At 35.4% G+C, this 19,068-nt stretch overlaps 1 pseudogene; it reads left to right on the top strand.

The window, feature by feature from the left end:
* The window catches only part of LOC141718496 (agamous-like MADS-box protein AGL8 homolog), an 81,768-nt pseudogene extending 63,708 nt beyond the window's left edge, over positions 1-18,060 (top strand).
* Positions 18,061-19,068: the final 1,008 nt, after the last annotated feature.

The following is a 19,068-nucleotide window of genomic DNA, read 5'->3' as shown; positions in this document are numbered from 1 at the left end:
CTTCTTAAACATTAGAAAGTAATCTAATTTAAAATGATCTGCCACTAATAAAAATCTTCTTTTACTAAGTTACCATTAATATATAATCAAAACTAGTCAAAATTTAAAAAGTTAGAATATAAAATAATTTACAAAATAAATAAATATGAAATAAAAATATAGATTCGGTTCTTTCGGTTCGGAACCGAACCGAACCGAATTTTACGGTTCGGTTCCGGTTCGGTTCTTACATATAAACGGGATCCGGTTCGGTTCTTAAAACATTCCTATTTCGGTTCTCGGTTCTTCCGGTTCCGGTTCGGTTCGGTTCTGACCCGTTGCTCACCCCTGCTTGGAAGGGGTGATATATGTAAACATATGTATGTATATTGGCATATTTATGATTGAGTCGGATGTAGAAAAAAGCATAAGTACTGTTGAGGAAGGAGGATGGATAGATTGGATTGAAATGGTAATGATACAATGATATAAGCAAGTATGTATATATTTGGGGAAAAGAAAATGGCGATAGTAAGCCGGGACATTGTGGGGAAAGTGGGTCAATGGCTAATTAGATGAGAAAGTGAATTGAGAAAAAAGAAGATAATGAATGGACCGTCCAGATTAATATATTGTTAAAAAAAAATCAAGGCTCGGATTGGTTTCTAGTTTCTAGTTTCTGTTATAAGGTTGGTTTCTATTTCATTATCTATATATATATACAAGTAATTTGAGCTTAGTCGAGTGAGGTATTTTACTAAACGAGTTCGATTCATATAATAAAACAGCCGAGTGAAGGTGTTCATTTGAGTCCGACTAGATCAAACATCCGAGCAAATATGACTGATTTATTTTTACCGTGAGTTTTGAATAATAAAAATAAATTTAAATATTATTTTTATTTGAAGTTATAAACGAGTTACAGCTCGAGTGGAGCGGAATTTACAAAAGCGTTGATCATCAAGTTTTGTTAAACGAGTTCGAGTTAGAGGTTTTTGAGCTGCTCGAGCAGCCTCATTCCTCGGATAGTGTACTACATAGCTGACTTGTCACTGAAAGGGTTTTCAGAAAAAACTTGTCAGGCACGGAAGGAAGATTAAACTATAAATTTCGATATGCTATTGGTTGGGTAAGTGAGTTGTACTATTTAGATTTGGGGGGTTAAGACGTAGCTATAGAAAACAAATTGTAAAAAATTCATTACAGATGAATGCTATCAGAAAGTCCACCTCTCCAGATAACATTGTTTAGTTCGGAAACAGTTTATAATTCATCATAAGGAGACAACACAAGAATAGAGTCGTAACATGTTCTGCTGCAGAAGCCAAATTGAAGTAATTGCGGAATACTTTCTTAATTTATTGGTAAAGAGAAATATTTTTGTCTTCTATTAAAGCAAGTACTAATTAGCTAATAGAGAGAAATAAGAGTTTTCCTAGGAAAAATATTTCAAAACAACTCTTACAGTAAAACCAAAGGTATCCTGCCTTTAGAGCAGCATTTGCACAAATCCTACTTCTACCTGAAAGCAGACATATTGTGTTTTCCGGGTAACTCCCAGACTGTTACACTGGATTTTCCCAGACTAGTACCCTGGAACTCATACACATGCATGCAAAAGAATACAAAGAATTTAGTGGCATAATTTATAATATAGCTCTGAAATAATTTAGCTACAATTATCAACTCATCTTAACCAGGGTCTCCAAGCAGTAATTTCATCTCTACATCAATTCAACCTGTAGATTAATAGCATGATCTTGTAAGTTTTCTTAAATAAAAACCTACTTGCTTAAGAGATACTAGGAGTTGGTCATATCATAGATGATACAAAATATGTTATTTGTCCCAGACGAAGTTTAGAACTTAATGATGGAGCACCCCAAAAAGGTACATAATTCATTCAAATGTTCTTCAGAAGAAATTTATTGGTCCTGTTTACCTAAACATCAAGGAAATGATATATTATTTTGTTTAGAGTTTCATGTTCTTTGTACTGATATTTTTTCTTTCGATATTTTCGCATGGAGAGGATTCTTGAACGATACGATAGATATTCAACAGCAGATACTATATCACAGGTAATAAATTTATGCAGGAAACTCAGAATAATTATAAAATTCAAATTCTCAATTTTTTTTGACAACATGACTAAATGTTTAATTTCAGAATTTGATAACATCTATGCTTAAAAACAGCCACGACATGAGGATGACATGTGTCTGTGTGATATTTCTTTTTACACCTACAACTTTGTGGAAATGTTTTTTCATTCAGGGAAGCTGGACTTTGGAACATGCAAAGCTCAAGGCAAGGATAGAAGTTCTGCAGCGAAACCAAAAGTAATTCAACCCCCCCCCCCCCTACTTTGTAAAACTGCAACTAAACAATAATAGATCTGTAATAATGTTGTTGTCCTATATGGAAGGCATTACATGGGAGAAGACCTAGATACTTTGAGTCTCAAAGAGCTTCAGAATTTGGAGAGCCAGCTCGATTCAGCTCTAAAAAACCTTCGGTCAAGAAAGGTGAATGTTTTACACTTTTAACCCATATCAGTAAGCAACTCTGAACAGATCGAAGTGCACACATTGCTACCTTATTGTGCAAGTGTGTGTGTTTTTCATGAGGTGAAACTTGATCATTTAGTTGCTGATATTGCTTATTACCATCAAATATCATGGCATGAGGTAAAGCATCTACTGAGCTTTGTTTACTATTTGTTTGGTAGGACAAGGTTTTGCAGGAACAATATAACCAACTTTCAAAGAAGGTGGGAATTTTACGTCCTGAATGCTAATTTTCAACAGAATTACGCAATGCAGAAAGCCACAAGCCTAATGTGTATATGTATGTATGTATGTGTAGGTGAAGAATAAGGAGAAAGAAGTAGCCCAAGTCTTTACACTGGAGCAACAACACCAAGAGAGTTCATCCAGTGTTTTGCTAAAGCCATTACAACCCTTGAACATCACCAGGTTACTTGGTCTTTCTGCCCCTTCTGTGTAGGCTTCAATTCCTCTACATTAATTTATGATATTAACTCACTACCCCTACAACTTCATTGTGTGCTATTGAAACTTAAAAGCGTTTCAAATGTAAGTTAGCCTAAAATATGTTTTCTGAAGCTATTAATTAATGCTTACCATATATATTTATATACCCATACATTCATCATGCATGCATGCCCTGATAGTGATAGTGGAATATAAGTACATAAAAATTAAACAGTCATCATCTATGCACAAGCCAGGAAGATCACCCTCTTATATCAGTGTTCTTACAGAGTAATTTGTATATGAAATACAAGTATAGCAGTTGATATTCTGTATATGTACATAAATGTGTGTGTGTGTAGATATAAACTTAATTGTTTTATACTTAGCTGATCAAAAAAAAATAGCCCACAATATTTGCATGTCAAAAGATGCCTTGCATGTCAGGGGCAAGGTAAAGATCTCCATTTGCTTCATAGATTACAACTACAATATTTTTGGCCGAAATGCATTCTACATATATAAGTGACATGAATGGTGCAGTTGGAGCAACTGCAATGGTTCCTAGGAGTCCCAACTATAATTTACATAAGAGAAATATATCAAACCATTTTAATTACTCAATATGGGTAGAAATTTTTCTGGGTCTCTGTTAAAATACACAAAACTCTTATCAGTCAAATTTTTGGTCTCTACTAAACTACACAACACACTTACAAAGAGAGGATTATATGATTATAAACTAACACAGGCCAAGTAAATTTTAATGAGGATGCAGTGATGTGCAAAAAGACAGTAGCAATATTAGAGATGTTGAAGAAGATGCTTCCCGACAACAAAATTTTAACACAACAATGCGAGCTTGGATGTTTTCGCACATGAATTCATCGTAACCATGGACCATACTCACCAGAACACACACATATGTATGTCATATACCAAAGATGATGCTACTCTTGTATACAAATAAATAATGTGTGTACTTTACATTATCTTTTTTAGTCCTTGTTTGTGTTTAATTTCCAAAGCATATACTCTGAATTTGCATACATTATGACTAGTATTTACAATTTCAAGTCTCTATATATCATATTTTCCTATAGTTAAGTGCTTCAGTGATGTATACATTATGAATTGCGTTTTAAGACATCGCTAGTGGGCTTAAAACACTCCATTCAGTTTACATTCTCCGTATTTCTTTCAAACTTAAAAGATTTACAGACACGATAAGATTGTCAGACCGTCATTTCGTTTCAGGTTTAGTTTGGTTATATTATTGCAGTACCTTAGTAGAAAAGAAATACAAATAGTACATGAGTTCTTTGTCAGGTATAATTCTAAATAGAACTAACACTACGCGCAACAATGGGACAGTTATATATAACAAATTAAAAAGAACATGCAAATTCACCCAAGTAACGAAACAAACACGAAGGAACAAACAATCTATAAATAGAGACCGAATTGACAAGAAATTAGATAAAATCACTTAGTTCTATGAAGTTTTATCAGAATTAGAGAATCAGCTGAGTCGTCAAGCCCTCGAGAAGACTTGATGTTAGGTCCCAATGTGTTTGTAGAAGGGAGGTTGAATACAAACAGTACCAAATAATCGAATAAATGCGGAATAAAAAATGTGAAACAAAATTCAAGTTAAATAAAAATATTATTAAACTTGAAATGTGTTACAACAATTGTATCGATTACAAGGGATTAATCTCAAATCAATTATCACAAATCTAGAATAAATTCGACATGAACTTTTTCTATTTTTGCAATAATTAGAATCAAATGCTAAACGCGATTTGAGATTAAGTTCTAGGGATTTTGATCCGCTAGATTGTTACACAAGAACAAGAGAATGATTTCTAGTTGATTGGATTTAACTTTGCAATCTAGAAATTGATCTTTGAAATAAGCAGATCAAAAATTGAATGTTTCAGAGGCGGCTGCTTTTTCTTTCTGTTTGTTCTTGGCTTCTATTTTTTCTGGATTGGATTATGTAAGAGAGTTGATCAATAAAAGTCTTCTGCTTCTTTTATCAAACACCGAACTGAAAAATGTACTGGCATGACAATCTCTTTGGCCAGCAAGACTTTCGGTATGACAATATTTACAACTAGCAAGACAATCAAAATGAATTAGCAAGACTTTCGGTATGACTATTGATTGTCATACTATTGATTGTCATACCGATTGTCATATTAGTTCAAATAAATTGTCTTGCTGAATTAATAACAGATTTTAATCCAAACAGAAATTCTAATAAGACAATTAAATGTATTGGCATGACTTTCGGTATGACTATCAATTGTCATACCGATTGTCATACTAGTTCAAATGAATTGTCTTGTTTTGAATTTAAGCAGATTTTAAACCAATTAAAATCTTGTAAATCCTCAATATTAATTCTAAATTAATTAATCAATTTAATTCAATTAATCAATAAATTAATCTTTGCAGATATAATTTATTTTCTTAATTAAATTATATGACTTAATTAATTAATAGAGAATTAATACTAACCCTGAGCAGCAACCAATCTTCTGAAAATCACTGAAATTATGAATCAATTTCACCACTTCAATGTTGACACTCGATGTACTGTCTGGTTCATGAGTGACTAACTTCCGTGACGTTTCTTCATGTCTTGACTTTGACACTTTGATTTTCTTCAGATTAAATCCTTGTAATTAATGATATTCTGACGAGATCTCTGTCACTTGATTAAATCCACGATCTTGATTTATATCACTGAGGCGTGATCAACTTCTTGAACTTCTTCCAGTGAATTAACTCCTCAAGTCTGTAGATGAACCTTGTCTCTGAATCCTTTGACAGATATTACTCTGCGAGATCTCTTTGACGGTAGATCCACTATTTACTTATTACATTCTTATTTGAGTTGAGTTGAATCCTCGAATATACAAATAGGCCTATGACATATGACTTACAATCTCCCCCTATTTGTTTGTTAGACAATAACACACAAATACCTAGAGGATAACTCAACTAACAAATAAGAAAAAGATATAAACATACATGCAAAGTAAATAGCAGAAAAGTTCTGGATGAGATTTAACATTTTCCAGATTCCAAGTAGATGTTCCTCTAGACTGAACATATCTTCAAGTAGTTCCATCTTCATTTGTACAACCACATTTCCTGTTGAGAAGCCCATATCTCTTGCTTCTCCCCCTATGAGAATCAACTGATTAAAGAAGATCACCTTCATTTTACCACCTCTCCCGTACAATAGGATCCGCAGATAAAAACCAATGGTACTCCCCTAACAGCTTCTCCCCTTACTAGGAAATCACCTTGTGTTTACCACCTCTCCCGTACAATAGGATCCGTAGTTACAAACAACAATGGTCTGGTGTAGTGTACATTTTTAGGATCTTTTTCTTCCTCCCTGCTATTTCTCCCCCTTAGTTGAGGAATCCTCCAAACTATTACTTAAGCTTTTATCTCCCCCTTAAAGAAGGAATGTATGCCGTCGTCTGAAGGAGTTCTCATATTTCACTTGGTTGGAAAAGAAATAACAAGTAGTTTCTCTTTCTTCCTCACTATGAGTGTGTGATTGTGTTTTAGTGTACCTCACATGTGTTTCACTCTTCTCTCCACTCGTGTTTACACTCATTCTCACAAGTGTATCACTCTTCTCTCATAGCTCCATAATCCAGTTGTACCTGCAAGGAAAATCACCTTAGCCATCCTTAAGGAGGTCACAGGTGGTGCAATGGGAGTTCGCAAATCCCCATCCTTGTTAAACTCGTCAGATGAATCTGAGTCATAATTTACAAGTTGCTAGTTTCCTTTTTAGGGTTCCAGATTTGAATTCTGGGAAGGTAAACAATGATCCAAAGAATTTAGCATAAAGATCCAAGTTCCCTTCTAATGCCTGTGAAGACATTTCCTTGTGACTCATCAGGTAATATCTGAATTATTGTCAACAAGTTGCCGATATGCGCCTATGTCAGATCCACTATCCGCAGATTCATCCAGGGGATTTAAGCCTGGGGAGGTAGACACTGACCACTGACATATGGCTTTTGGATCAGTATCCTCTCCTAACACCTGTAAAGGCAATTGGTCCACTAACGAACCTTGAACAATCGAATCTGACCTTAAAATGGTCGAAACTCTTGTTTCCGTCAACTCATCCTTTGATTGTGTAACCTCTCCTTGTGCATCAAGAATTGATTATGTTTGAAGTGGTGACACTATATCGGATACCTTGGCCGACAGGCAAAATTCAATAGACGCACCCTGTTGAGAGAATGAATCTAGTAACTGTTTTTGTGCCTTTTCAGCCATTACATCTTTTTGAGAAGATGTATGGGGGCTAGCAGTTGTCTCGGTTTAAATACTACTCATCTATGTAGGAGACAGAGCTACTGGGTTGACTACAGAACCTTCCTTATGTGGTGCACTAGGCACTATCTCCCTCACGCTCATTCATACTACATTTAGTGGTAAGAGAGTGTTGGTTGGTTCTGTTTTTGTGTTTGTCTTTACAGTCTGGGATAGACGTTGTGGGTTTTCAACCTCATGACTGTTAATGAAAGAAAGTCATTGGAGACTGAACCTGTAACACAGAATATATGGTAATAGAGAGAAAATGATTTATAATAGTGATTTCAAAAGATTTTACATGAAATAAGAAATCACTAATGTAGAAAGAAGTTTAATTTTGTTTTTCAATATGAATGAGTTTTTGGATAAAACATTGATCACTTATGGTAAAGTCTAAATAATTCTCATTCATGTCAAAAGCTTACAAATATCTGCAACATAATGTTAACAAGATATCATTGACCGATACTTGTCAAGTACTTTAGATACTAATTGTTATGTTGCATAAGCAATATATCACTGCACATATAAAACAATATGATTGTGCCTATTGCTAAGATAGTTATTAATATGACGACTCTACTTATTCATATAAAATTATAACTTCTGTTAGAGTGCCATACCATGTCCTTGACGATTGCTTGAGCAGTATACTAGTTCATACCAACCTGAAGTGAGATTGTGAAGAAGAGATTGCATAGTCCAATAGATCTGCAGCTGCAAAGTCCATGAACTGTGGTGCACTGACTTCCTCTTTTAACTCACCAACCAGGAGTACACTTGTACACATCTTACTAGAGTACAATTCCAAGTGTAATGTGCAGCAGGTGCCTGATATGTCGTAATATTCTCAAGTCTCGTCACTGGTGCTATATGTTAGATACTGCTTTCTGATAATAACCTAGCACAATATACAAAATTTCACTGATAACATATCCAGCTTGCAAACAGCCATATCCCTCAGATAAACCTTTGCTGTTATCTCCAAAGGTAATCAGGGGGCCAGCTTTCTCAATCCACATTTGATAGCAGGGCTCTATCTCCGGTCATATGTCTTGATGATCCACTGTCAAGACTCCACACTCCCAGTTTCACCTATTTAATGCCCTGCACTACAAATGGATTAGACCTTCTTCGGAACCCAAACTTGGTTGGGCCCGGCATACTTGTAGAATTGTCCTTTGTCAGTCAAAACAACATTTTTAATTTTAATGGTCTCAACTTTCTCAATGACTGAACATTTGACCTTGTAAACAGCCTTAACAAATCTCTGTTTAAGCTTAGGCACAAATGTCTCCTTTCTAGCCTTAGAAGGACTAGCAGTCTTAGACCTATCATGCTTCTTGTTATTCACATGCTGACGAGGAGTAGTCTTATCATTAGACACATGCTTACCATTAAAATAAGCATACATCATATTAAAAGCACAAGACATACAATTAGCAACACCACATGCTTTATGAGAGTGATTAACAGCAGGTAATTTATTCATGGTAGACATGGAATTATTGTTATCCAACTCATGTGTGTCTGAGTTAGTCTCAGTTGCTTTCACAACTTTGACTGGAACTTTCGACTCACTTGACTTGGAAACAATCTTCTCATTAGCATGATCTTCAGCACGTATTTCTTCATGAATAACAGAAGAGGTCGCATCAAATGGTTCAGCAATTGATGCTTTATAGAGGGGTTCATCAACACCCTTAAGCACATGTGGTACTTCCCTCCCTTTAGCACAGACATGAGGAGGGGAGTTTATGCCTAATTCTCCAATAGCAGCATTGTAATCATAACCTATTCCAGATGTTTGATTAACAGCTTGCTTACTGTAGAACTCTTTAGCCTTCGAACAAGGATTGAAGTAGGCTCTAACCTTAGTTTCAAGACCGGTGATCTTGTCTTTGAGAATAGTTTCGAGTTTTCTATAACAGTCAACTCTATTCTCTAGAAAAGATACATGTTCTTTTAATTTGTCTTGATTAATGTGCACAAGTCTTAATTCATTGACCTCTTTTTCAAGGTCTGGGATCTGTAAACTTAACAGTTCATTATCACGACGTGCACAATCTAAGTTACCTCTTAGATGATAAACCATTTCAGCATCAGAAAGTTTTACCTCTATTCTTGACGATGAAGCTTTTCCATCAATAGCCATAAGAGCAAGATTCCCTTCTTCTTCATCTTCACTGTCAGTATCATCCCAGCTTCTTCCCTTTGCCAGATAAGCCCTTTCAGAGTTCTTTCTTACTTGCTTTGGCTTCCTACATTCTGTGGCAAAGTGTCCCAACTCATTGCAGTTATAGCATCTAATGGTGCTTCGATCAACCATCCCTGTTTTGTACCCACCACTGCTGGTGTTAGAGGATGAAGATCCACCTTTCTGGAATTTGTTGTAGTTGGACTTGTACTTAAGCTTGGGATTCCTCCTGAATCTGACATTAGAGAATCTCTTGACAATTTGGGCCATTGATTCGTCTTCCAATTGCTCCAGCTCTTCCAAGGAATAAAAATCATCACTTGATTGATTTGTAGTAGGAGGATCATATTCTGCTACTAACTCATTTTCCTCACCCTTGGAAAACTGTACCATTCTTTCTAACTGTTGAGATTGTTGTTGTTGTTGACCTTCAGCTACAAGTGCAGTAGATGTGCTGACCATTCTATCCTTCCCGTAGACTTCCTTCTGTTGAATCTGCTCCAACTCATAGGTTTTTAACACTCCATAGAGCCTGTCCAAAGAAATCTCACTCAGATCTCTAGCTTCTCTAATGGCAGTGACTCTATGTTCAAGATGAGCTGGCAGTGTTAAAAGGAACTTTTTGTTGACCTCCCTGATTGAATAATACTTTCCATTGATGTTCAGGTTGTTGATCAACGCATTGTACCTCTCAAACACTTCAGTAATTCCTTCTCCTGGATTTGATTTGAAATGTTCATATTCAGAGGTTAGGATTTCCAACTTGTTCTCCCTAACTTCCTCTGTGCCTTCATTAATTACCTCAATAGTTTCCCACATGTGTTTAGAATTTTTACAGTTCATCACATGTCTGTTCATCAAGGGATCAAGGGAATCAATTAATATTAATTGAAGGCTGGCATCCAAGGAGGCTTCTTCCTTCTCAGCAGGAGTAAAATCTTCGGGCTCTTTTGGATAGGTTCTAGCTTTAGTAGTCATCACACCATCTATTATTACCTCCGGTTCAATAACCATCGGAGTTTTTATACCCTTCTTTAACAAGTTTGAATATTTGGGATTTGCAACTTGTAAAAATAATAGCATCTTCTTCTTCCACATGATATAATTCTCTTTATCAAATTGTGGAATATTAACGGTTCCAACTTTATGTGAAGTCATTATGAATTTTTGAATAAATAAAAATTCAAGGAGTTGAAAAATCACAAAAGTCTAGCATCTTGATTTGTTCGTTAATCAGAAGGCTCTGATACCAATTGTTAGGTCCCAATGTGTTTGTAGAAGGGGGGTTGAATACAAACAGTACTAAATAATCGAATAAATGCGGAATAAAAAATGTGAAACAAAATTCAAGTTAAATAAAAATATTATTAAACTTGAAATGTGTTACAATAATTGTATCGATTACAAGGGATTAATCTCAAATCAATTATCACAAATCTAGAATAAATTCGACATGAACTTTTTCTATTTTTGCAATAATTAGAATCAAATGCTAAACGCGATTTGAGATTAAGTTCTAGGGATTTTGATCCGCTAGATTGTTACACAAGAACAAGAGAATGATTTCTAGTTGATTGGATTTAACTTTGCAATCTAGAAATTGATCTTTGAAATAAGCAGATCAAAAATTGAATGTTTCAGAGGCGGCTGCTTTTTCTTTCTGTTTGTTCTTGGCTTCTATTTTTTCTGGATTGGATTATGTAAGAGAGTTGATCAATAAAAGTCTTCTGCTTCTTTTATCAAACACCGAACTGAAAAATGTACTGGCATGACAATCTCTTTGGCCAGCAAGACTTTCGGTATGACAATATTTACAACTAGCAAGACAATCAAAATGAATTAGCAAGACTTTCGGTATGACTATAGATTGTCATACTGATTGTCATATTAGTTCAAATAAATTGTCTTGCTGAATTAATAACAGATTTTAATCCAAACAGAAATTCTAATAAGACAATTAAATGTATTGGCATGACTTTCGGTATGACTATCAATTGTCATACCGATTGTCATACTAGTTCAAATGAATTGTCTTGTTTTGAATTTAAGCAGATTTTAAACCAATTAAAATCTTGTAAATCCTCAATATTAATTCTAAATTAATTAATCAATTTAATTCAATTAATCAATAAATTAATCTTTGCAAATATAATTTATTTTCTTAATTAAATTATATGACTTAATTAATTAATAGAGAATTAATACTAACCCTGAGCAGCAACCAATCTTCTGAAAATCACTGAAATTATGAATCAATTTCACCACTTCAATGTTGACACTCGATGTACTGTCTGGTTCATGAGTGACTAACTTCCGTGACATTTCTTCATGTCTTGACTTTGACACTTTGATTTTCTTCAGATTAAATCCTTGTAATTAATGATACTCTGACGAGATCTCTGTCACTTGATTAAATCCACGATCTTGATTTATATCACTGAGGCATGATCAACTTCTTGAACTTCTTCCAGTGAATTAACTCCTCAAGTCTGTAGATGAACCTTGTCTCTGAATCCTTTGACAGATATTACTCTGCGAGATCTCTTTGATGATAGATCCACTATTTACTTATTACATTCTTATTTGAGTTGAGTTGAATCCTCGAATATACAAATAGGCCTATGACATATGACTTACACTTGACTGTTCTTGAAGAGATTATTGCCCCACTTACGTTGTGATGGGTTGCCGCAATATCACTTCCAGGATAAAACATCTCAGAGCGATCCGTTCACAGATACGAGAAGGCTCAACAACGATCAGCAGCTCAATTCACCAAGAAAATCAATGAATATATGTATGTATATGTGGGAGAGAGTCAGAGAGATGATGTTCTAGGGTTTCTATCTATTTTCCCCAATCTATCTCCCTCTCAGATTTTCACACACTTCAACTTTTGCTCTTCTCTACAAAAGTAACGTATGTAATCTGATCTATTATATATTGTATAAGAGTCTAATTATTATTATTATTAAAATAATAATAATCCTCACTCAAATATGAATATATAATATACTTATTTATACAAACCATGTTTATATAGTTTTAGCAATTGGCTTCCAGTTCAGGCCCTGAGCATAAGCCTCAGGCCCTAAGCAAACCAAAACTTTTCAGCACCTTAGGACCTAAACCTCTAACCCCAGGCCCTGAACATTCCAAAAACGTTTTCAACATACCATCAGGTCCTGAGCTTCCAACCTCAGGCCCTGAACATTGCAGAAACTTATTTCAGCACATCATCAGGCCGTGAACCTCTAACCTCAGGTCCTGAACATTGCATAAATTTCATAATATGCTTCTCAGCTAAAACCGAAACAACTCTTATACAAATAGGCATTCTTGCTCTTAATTCTATATGGATTTCACTAAGAAAATGTCTTAGATCCAAATATGAAAGTTTATGTCCTTATAGCAAGGAACAACCTCCACTTGTTATTAACCGGAAATTACATCAAGAAGACATATTACATGTGTCCTCAAATTTTCATTTTCTAACAATCCCCCACAAATCCATACAGAAATGCATATCATATTTTATTATGAATTATTTTTCAGAGTCGGTACCCTTCCGAGTTTGAACCCTCCTAAGTCCCCTACTTCGATGGCTACCGGATATAGATGGAATGTTTCATCTTGAATCTCTATCCGTTTGGTGTAACCACACTCCATAGACGACGACAAGTCAAAAGGCTATGGTGCAGATCTACGACCACACAATTGCATTCGCTTAGCTTGGCATCTCCAAAGATGTATTGCTAATATCTCGTCTTTCGACTTGACCCCATTCAGATTTTACAAATTCTAACACAGTATTTGGTCCATCAGAATTTATCAAATCCAGATCCAAAACTGTTACAATCAGAGTTTGTTAAAACTCTTGCTAACTAGCAATCCAAGTACCTCTAAAGGTCTATAGGGGATAGACTCAGATACATAAGTATCTAAAAGTATATGGTAGAGGTACTACCAATTCATCATTACAACTTGTTATTACCACATTGAATACACTTTGAGGGATCTCCTCTCAAGTGTATTGGGTTCCCACTTTTGATGAATTATGATGTGTTATCAGTCCCATCCCCAACCTCGACTTAAGGACTACAGCATGCTCAAGCACTTTAGTCAGCGGATCAGTTATATTATCCTGAGTTCCTATGAACTCTATAGCAATAATCCTATCAGACACAAGACCCCGCATAGACTTTAGTCTAACTTGGATGTGTCTCTTTGTTTTAGCATTATAATTTACACTAATAACTTTGTCGATAGTTGTACGGCTATCATAATAAACAGAAATGGCAGGAAGCGGCTTGCTTACTACAGGTAACATAATCACGAGTACATGTAACCATTCAACCTCCGTCTCCGTGGCATCAAGTGCACACAACTCAGCCTCAAAAGTAGACCGAGTAATCAATGTCTGTCTAGAAGACTTCCAGGACACTGCTCCACCCGCAAGGGTAAACACATATCCAGTCATTCCATTGGAACCAGATTTTTTAGCTATCCAGCTTGCATCGCTGTACCCCTCGAGTACCCCCGGAAATCTACGGTAATGCAAGCCAAGGGAAATAGTTCCCTTCAAATATCTAAGAACTCTATCTAGTGCCTCCCAATGAGTCTTGTTTGGACAACTTGTATATCTAGCCAACTTAGACACAGAATAAGAAATATCTGGCCTAGTCACATTAGCAAGATATTGCAAACTCCCAATAATCTGAGAATACCTTAATTGAGATACGGGAACTCCTGAACTATTCTTGACTAAGGCAACTTTTGAATCATATGGTGTACTAGCGATTCTACAATTTGAATAACCGTACTTCTCAAGTATAGATTTCTCTATATAATGAGACTGTGACAAAGTTATTCCTTCAGTTGACTGAGTCAACTTGATCCCAAGAATCACGCTAGCCTTACCCATATCTTTCATCTCAAAGTGCCTCTTCAAGAAACTCTTTGTCTCGCTAATAATCTCAATATTGGTTCCAAACAACAAGATATCATCTACATACAAGCACACGATCACACAATCATTACCTCTAACCCTATGGTAGACACACTTATCAATTTCATTAACTAAAAACTCGAAGTCTAAAACAGTTTCATCAAACTTTTTATGCCAGTCTATAGGTGTTTGTTTAAGGCCATAGATGGACTTGACTAGTCTACATACTTTCCTCTCATTACCAGAAGCAACAAATCCCTCAGGCTGATCCATATAAATCTCTTCTTCAAGGTCACCATGAAGAAAAACTGTCTTTACATCCATTTGGTGGATGATAAGACCATGTACAGAAGCCAATGCAATAAACATTCTGATTGTTGTCATTCGTGCAACTGGAGAATATGTATCAAAATAATGAATGCCTTCCCTTTACCTAAAGTCCTTAGCAACTAGCCTAGCCTTGTACTTAATTATTGAGCCATCAGGGTTTAGTTTCCTCTTGAAGATCCATTTACATCTAATAATAGAACACCCGGGAGGGAGATCAACTAACTCACATGTTCCATTTGAAAAAATTGAGTCAATTTCACTCTTTAAAGCGCCTTTTCAATGCCTTGCCTCCGAAAAATCCATGGCTTGATGGAAAGTTAAAGGCTCATCCTCGACATTGTAAGTGATAAAGTCACTTCCAAAGTCCTTGACTACCTTTGCATGCTTACTCCTTCTAGGTTCCTCTACTTCGTTAGGAGTAAAACTACTACCAGGATCCACCCCCACATTTGTCATTTTTTAACATGATCAGGAATAGAACTCGATGTTTGAGTGGGATCATCCTCAGAACTACCCAAAGGTATACCAGTCTTCATAGGAAATACTTCCTCAAAGGAAGTTGCATCACGAAACTCAACTATAGTATTCGCCACAATACCATCTATGTCAGATTTTAATACTAAAAATCTCATAGCAGTTGTGGTTTCAAGATAGCCCAGAAAGATTCAATCAACAATTTTCGGACCCAGTTTCTTTCTCTTGTGTTTAGGGACAAGCACCTTAGAAAGGCACCCCCACACACGAAGATAACTCAAACGTGTCCTACGCTTTCTCCATAATTCACATGGTGTCTTGTCCATATGTTTCGGAGGGACTCTATTCAGAATATGGCAAGCCATATTCAGAGCCTCTCCTCACATGTACTTAGGCAACCCAGGATTAATCAGCATACTGTTAATCATGTCTTTGAAGGTTCTGTTATTTTGCTCTGCCACCCCATTAGACTCAGGTGTGTATGGTAGGGTAACCTCATGAACTATTCCATTGCTTGCGCAAAATTCATTAAACAAGGTACGCGTATACTCACCACCTCTATCAGATCTCAAACGATTAAGTACTTTGCCAGTTTGTGTTTCAGCTTTATTTTTATACATAATGAATTTATCTAGTGCTTCATCCTTATGTTTAAGCAAATAAACATAACAATATCTACTACAATCATCTATAAAAGGTAATGAAATATCTATAGTGATCCTTAGTCAACACACCACCAAATTCACATATGTCTGAGTGCATTAAATCTAACAAGTCTAAATCCCTAACAACATTATGAAAAAGAACCTTGTTTGTTTAGCAGTTATACACACTTGACACTTAGATTTCTTATCAATGGCGTACTTTGGAATCAACTCTAAATTCATCATATTCTTTAGAGTACCAAAATTTAAATGACCAAGTCGTAAGTGCCACAAATCAGATGATTCTACACAATTAACAGAAGCTGCAACACTATCATCAATAAAACCACCCAAAACTGGTTCAACATTTACTAAAAACAAACCATCAGACAAGTAACCCTTTCCAAAAAATGTACCAGTATGATTAATAACTACTTTATTACACTTCAAAGAAAGTTCAAAGCCGTTTTTAACTAAACAAGTTCCACTTATAATATTTCTACGAATAGAGGGAACATGATGCACTCTAGTGGGAGATAGAAATCACATAGAAATAAACTTTAGGTCCACATTTCCTATTCCAAGCACTTGTGCAGCACTAGCATTCCCCATCGTCACTATCACTCCATGACTCTGTTGATAAGATACAAACAAGCTAATATCAGCACAAATATGTACATTAGCTCCAGTATCAATCAACCACTCATGTGAAAGATAAGTGCAAAGTAGTACAGGGTTGTAAGTAACATACATGTCATCGGTTCCAGAGGCAACAACCTCACCAATGGCCATGTTAGCTACTGGCCCACTCGTGATTCCAAGTCCAAGCACAATGTTTTCTTGAGCTACCACTCCAGCTTTCTTAGCTTTCAACTTGGACAGTACATGCTCCAATGACCAACCCGTCTACAAGACCAATAGGGTTTGTTTGCCTTTGGTATCTGAGCTTTGTTTACTATTTGTTTGGTAGGACAAGGTTTTGCAGGAACAATATAACCAACTTTCAAAGAAGGTGGGAATTTTATGTCTTGAATGCTAATTTTCAATAAAATTACGCAATGCAGAAAGCCACAAGCCTAATGTGTATATGTATGTATGTATGTGTAGGTGAAGAATAAGAAGAAAGAGGTAGCCCAAGTCTTTACACCGGAGCAACAACACCAAGAGAGTTCATCCAGTGTTTTGCTAAAGCCATTACAACCCTTGAACATCACCAGGTTACTTGGTCTTTGTACCCCTTCTGTGTAGGCTTCACTTCCTCTACATTTAATTTATGATATTAACTCACTACCCCTACAATTTCATTGTGTGCTATTGAAACTTAAAATCGTTTAAAATGTAAGTTAGCCTAAAATTTATTTTCTGAAGCTATTAATTAATGCTTAACATATATATTTATATACCCATACATTCATCATGCATGCATGCTCTGATAGTGATAGTGGAATATAAGTACATAAAAATTAAATAGTCATCATCTACGCACAAGCCAGGAAGATCACCCTCTTATATCAGTGTTCTTACATAGAGTAATTTGTATATAAAATACAAGTATAGCAGTTGCTATTCTGTATATGTACATAAATGTGTGTCTGTAGATATAAATTTAATTATTTTATACTTAGCTGATCAAAATAAAATAGTCCACAATATTTGCATGTCAAAAGATGCCTTGCATGTCAGGGGCAAGGTAAAGATCTCCATTTGCTTCATAGATTACAGCTATAATATTTTTGGCAGAAATGTATTCTACATATATAAGTGACATGAATGGTGCAGTTGGAGCAACTGCAATGGTTCCTAGGAGTCCCAACTATAATTCACATGAGAGAAATATATCAAACCCTTTTAATTACTCAAAATGGGTAGAATTTTTTCTGGGTCTCCGTTAAAATACACAACACTCTTATCAGTCAAATTTTTTGTCACTACTAAACTACACAACACATTTACTTATAAAGAGAGGATTATATGATTATAAACTAACACAGGCCAAGTAAATTTTGATGAGGATGCAGTGATGTGCAAAAAGGCAGTAGCAATATTAGAGATGTTGAAGAAGATGCTTCCCGACAACAAAATTTTAACACAACAATGCCAGCTTGGATGTTTTCGCACATGAATTCATCATAACCATGGACCATACTCACCAGAACACACACATATGTATGTCATATATCAAAGATGATGCTACTCTTGTATACAAATAAATAATGTGTGTACTTTACATCATCTTTTTTAGTCCTTGTTTGTGTTTAATTTCCAAAGCATATACTTTGAATTTGCATACATTGTGACTAGTATTTTCAATTTCAAGTCTCTATATATCATATTTCCTATAGTTAAGTGCTTCAGTGATGTATACATTATGAATTGTGTTTTAAGACATTGCTAGTGGGCTTAAAACACTCCATTTAGTTTACTTTCTCCGTATTTCTTTCAAACTTAAAAGATTTACAGACATGATAAGATTGTGGGACCGTCATTTCGTTTCAGGTTTAGTTTGGTTATATTATTGCAGTACCTTAGTAGAAAAGAAATACAAATAGTACATGAGCTCTTTGTCGAGTATAATTCTAAATAGAACTAACACTACGCGCAACAATGGGACAGTTATATATAACAAATTAAAAAGAACATGCAAATTTACCCAAGTAACGAAACAAACATGAAGGAACAAACAATCTATAAATAGAGACCAAATTGACAAGAAATTAGATAAAATCACTTAGTTCTATGAAGTTTTATCATAATTAGAGAATCAGCTGAGTCGCCAAGCCCTCGAGAAGACTTGACTGTTCTTGAAGAGATTATTGCACCACTTACGTTGTGATGGGTTGCCGTAATATCACTTCCAGGATAAAACATCTCAGAGCGATCCGTTCACAGATACGAGAAGGCTCAACAACGATCAGCAGCTCAATTCACCAAGAAAATCAATTAATATATTTATGTATATGTGGGAGAGAGTCAGAGAGATGATGTTCTAGGGTTTCTATCTATTTTCCCCAATCTATCTCCCTCTCAGATTTTCAAACACTTCAACTTTTGCTCTTCTCTACAAAAGTAACGTATGTAATCTGATCTATTATATAATGTATAAGAGTCTAATTATTATTATTATTATTAAAATAATAATAA

This window comes from Apium graveolens, chromosome 4, assembly GCF_009905375.1.
Source record: "Apium graveolens cultivar Ventura chromosome 4, ASM990537v1, whole genome shotgun sequence".
Classification (NCBI taxonomy): Eukaryota; Viridiplantae; Streptophyta; class Magnoliopsida; order Apiales; family Apiaceae; genus Apium; species Apium graveolens.
The sequence above is the reverse complement of the archived record's forward strand: the minus strand, read 5'-3'. Positions and strand labels throughout refer to the sequence as shown.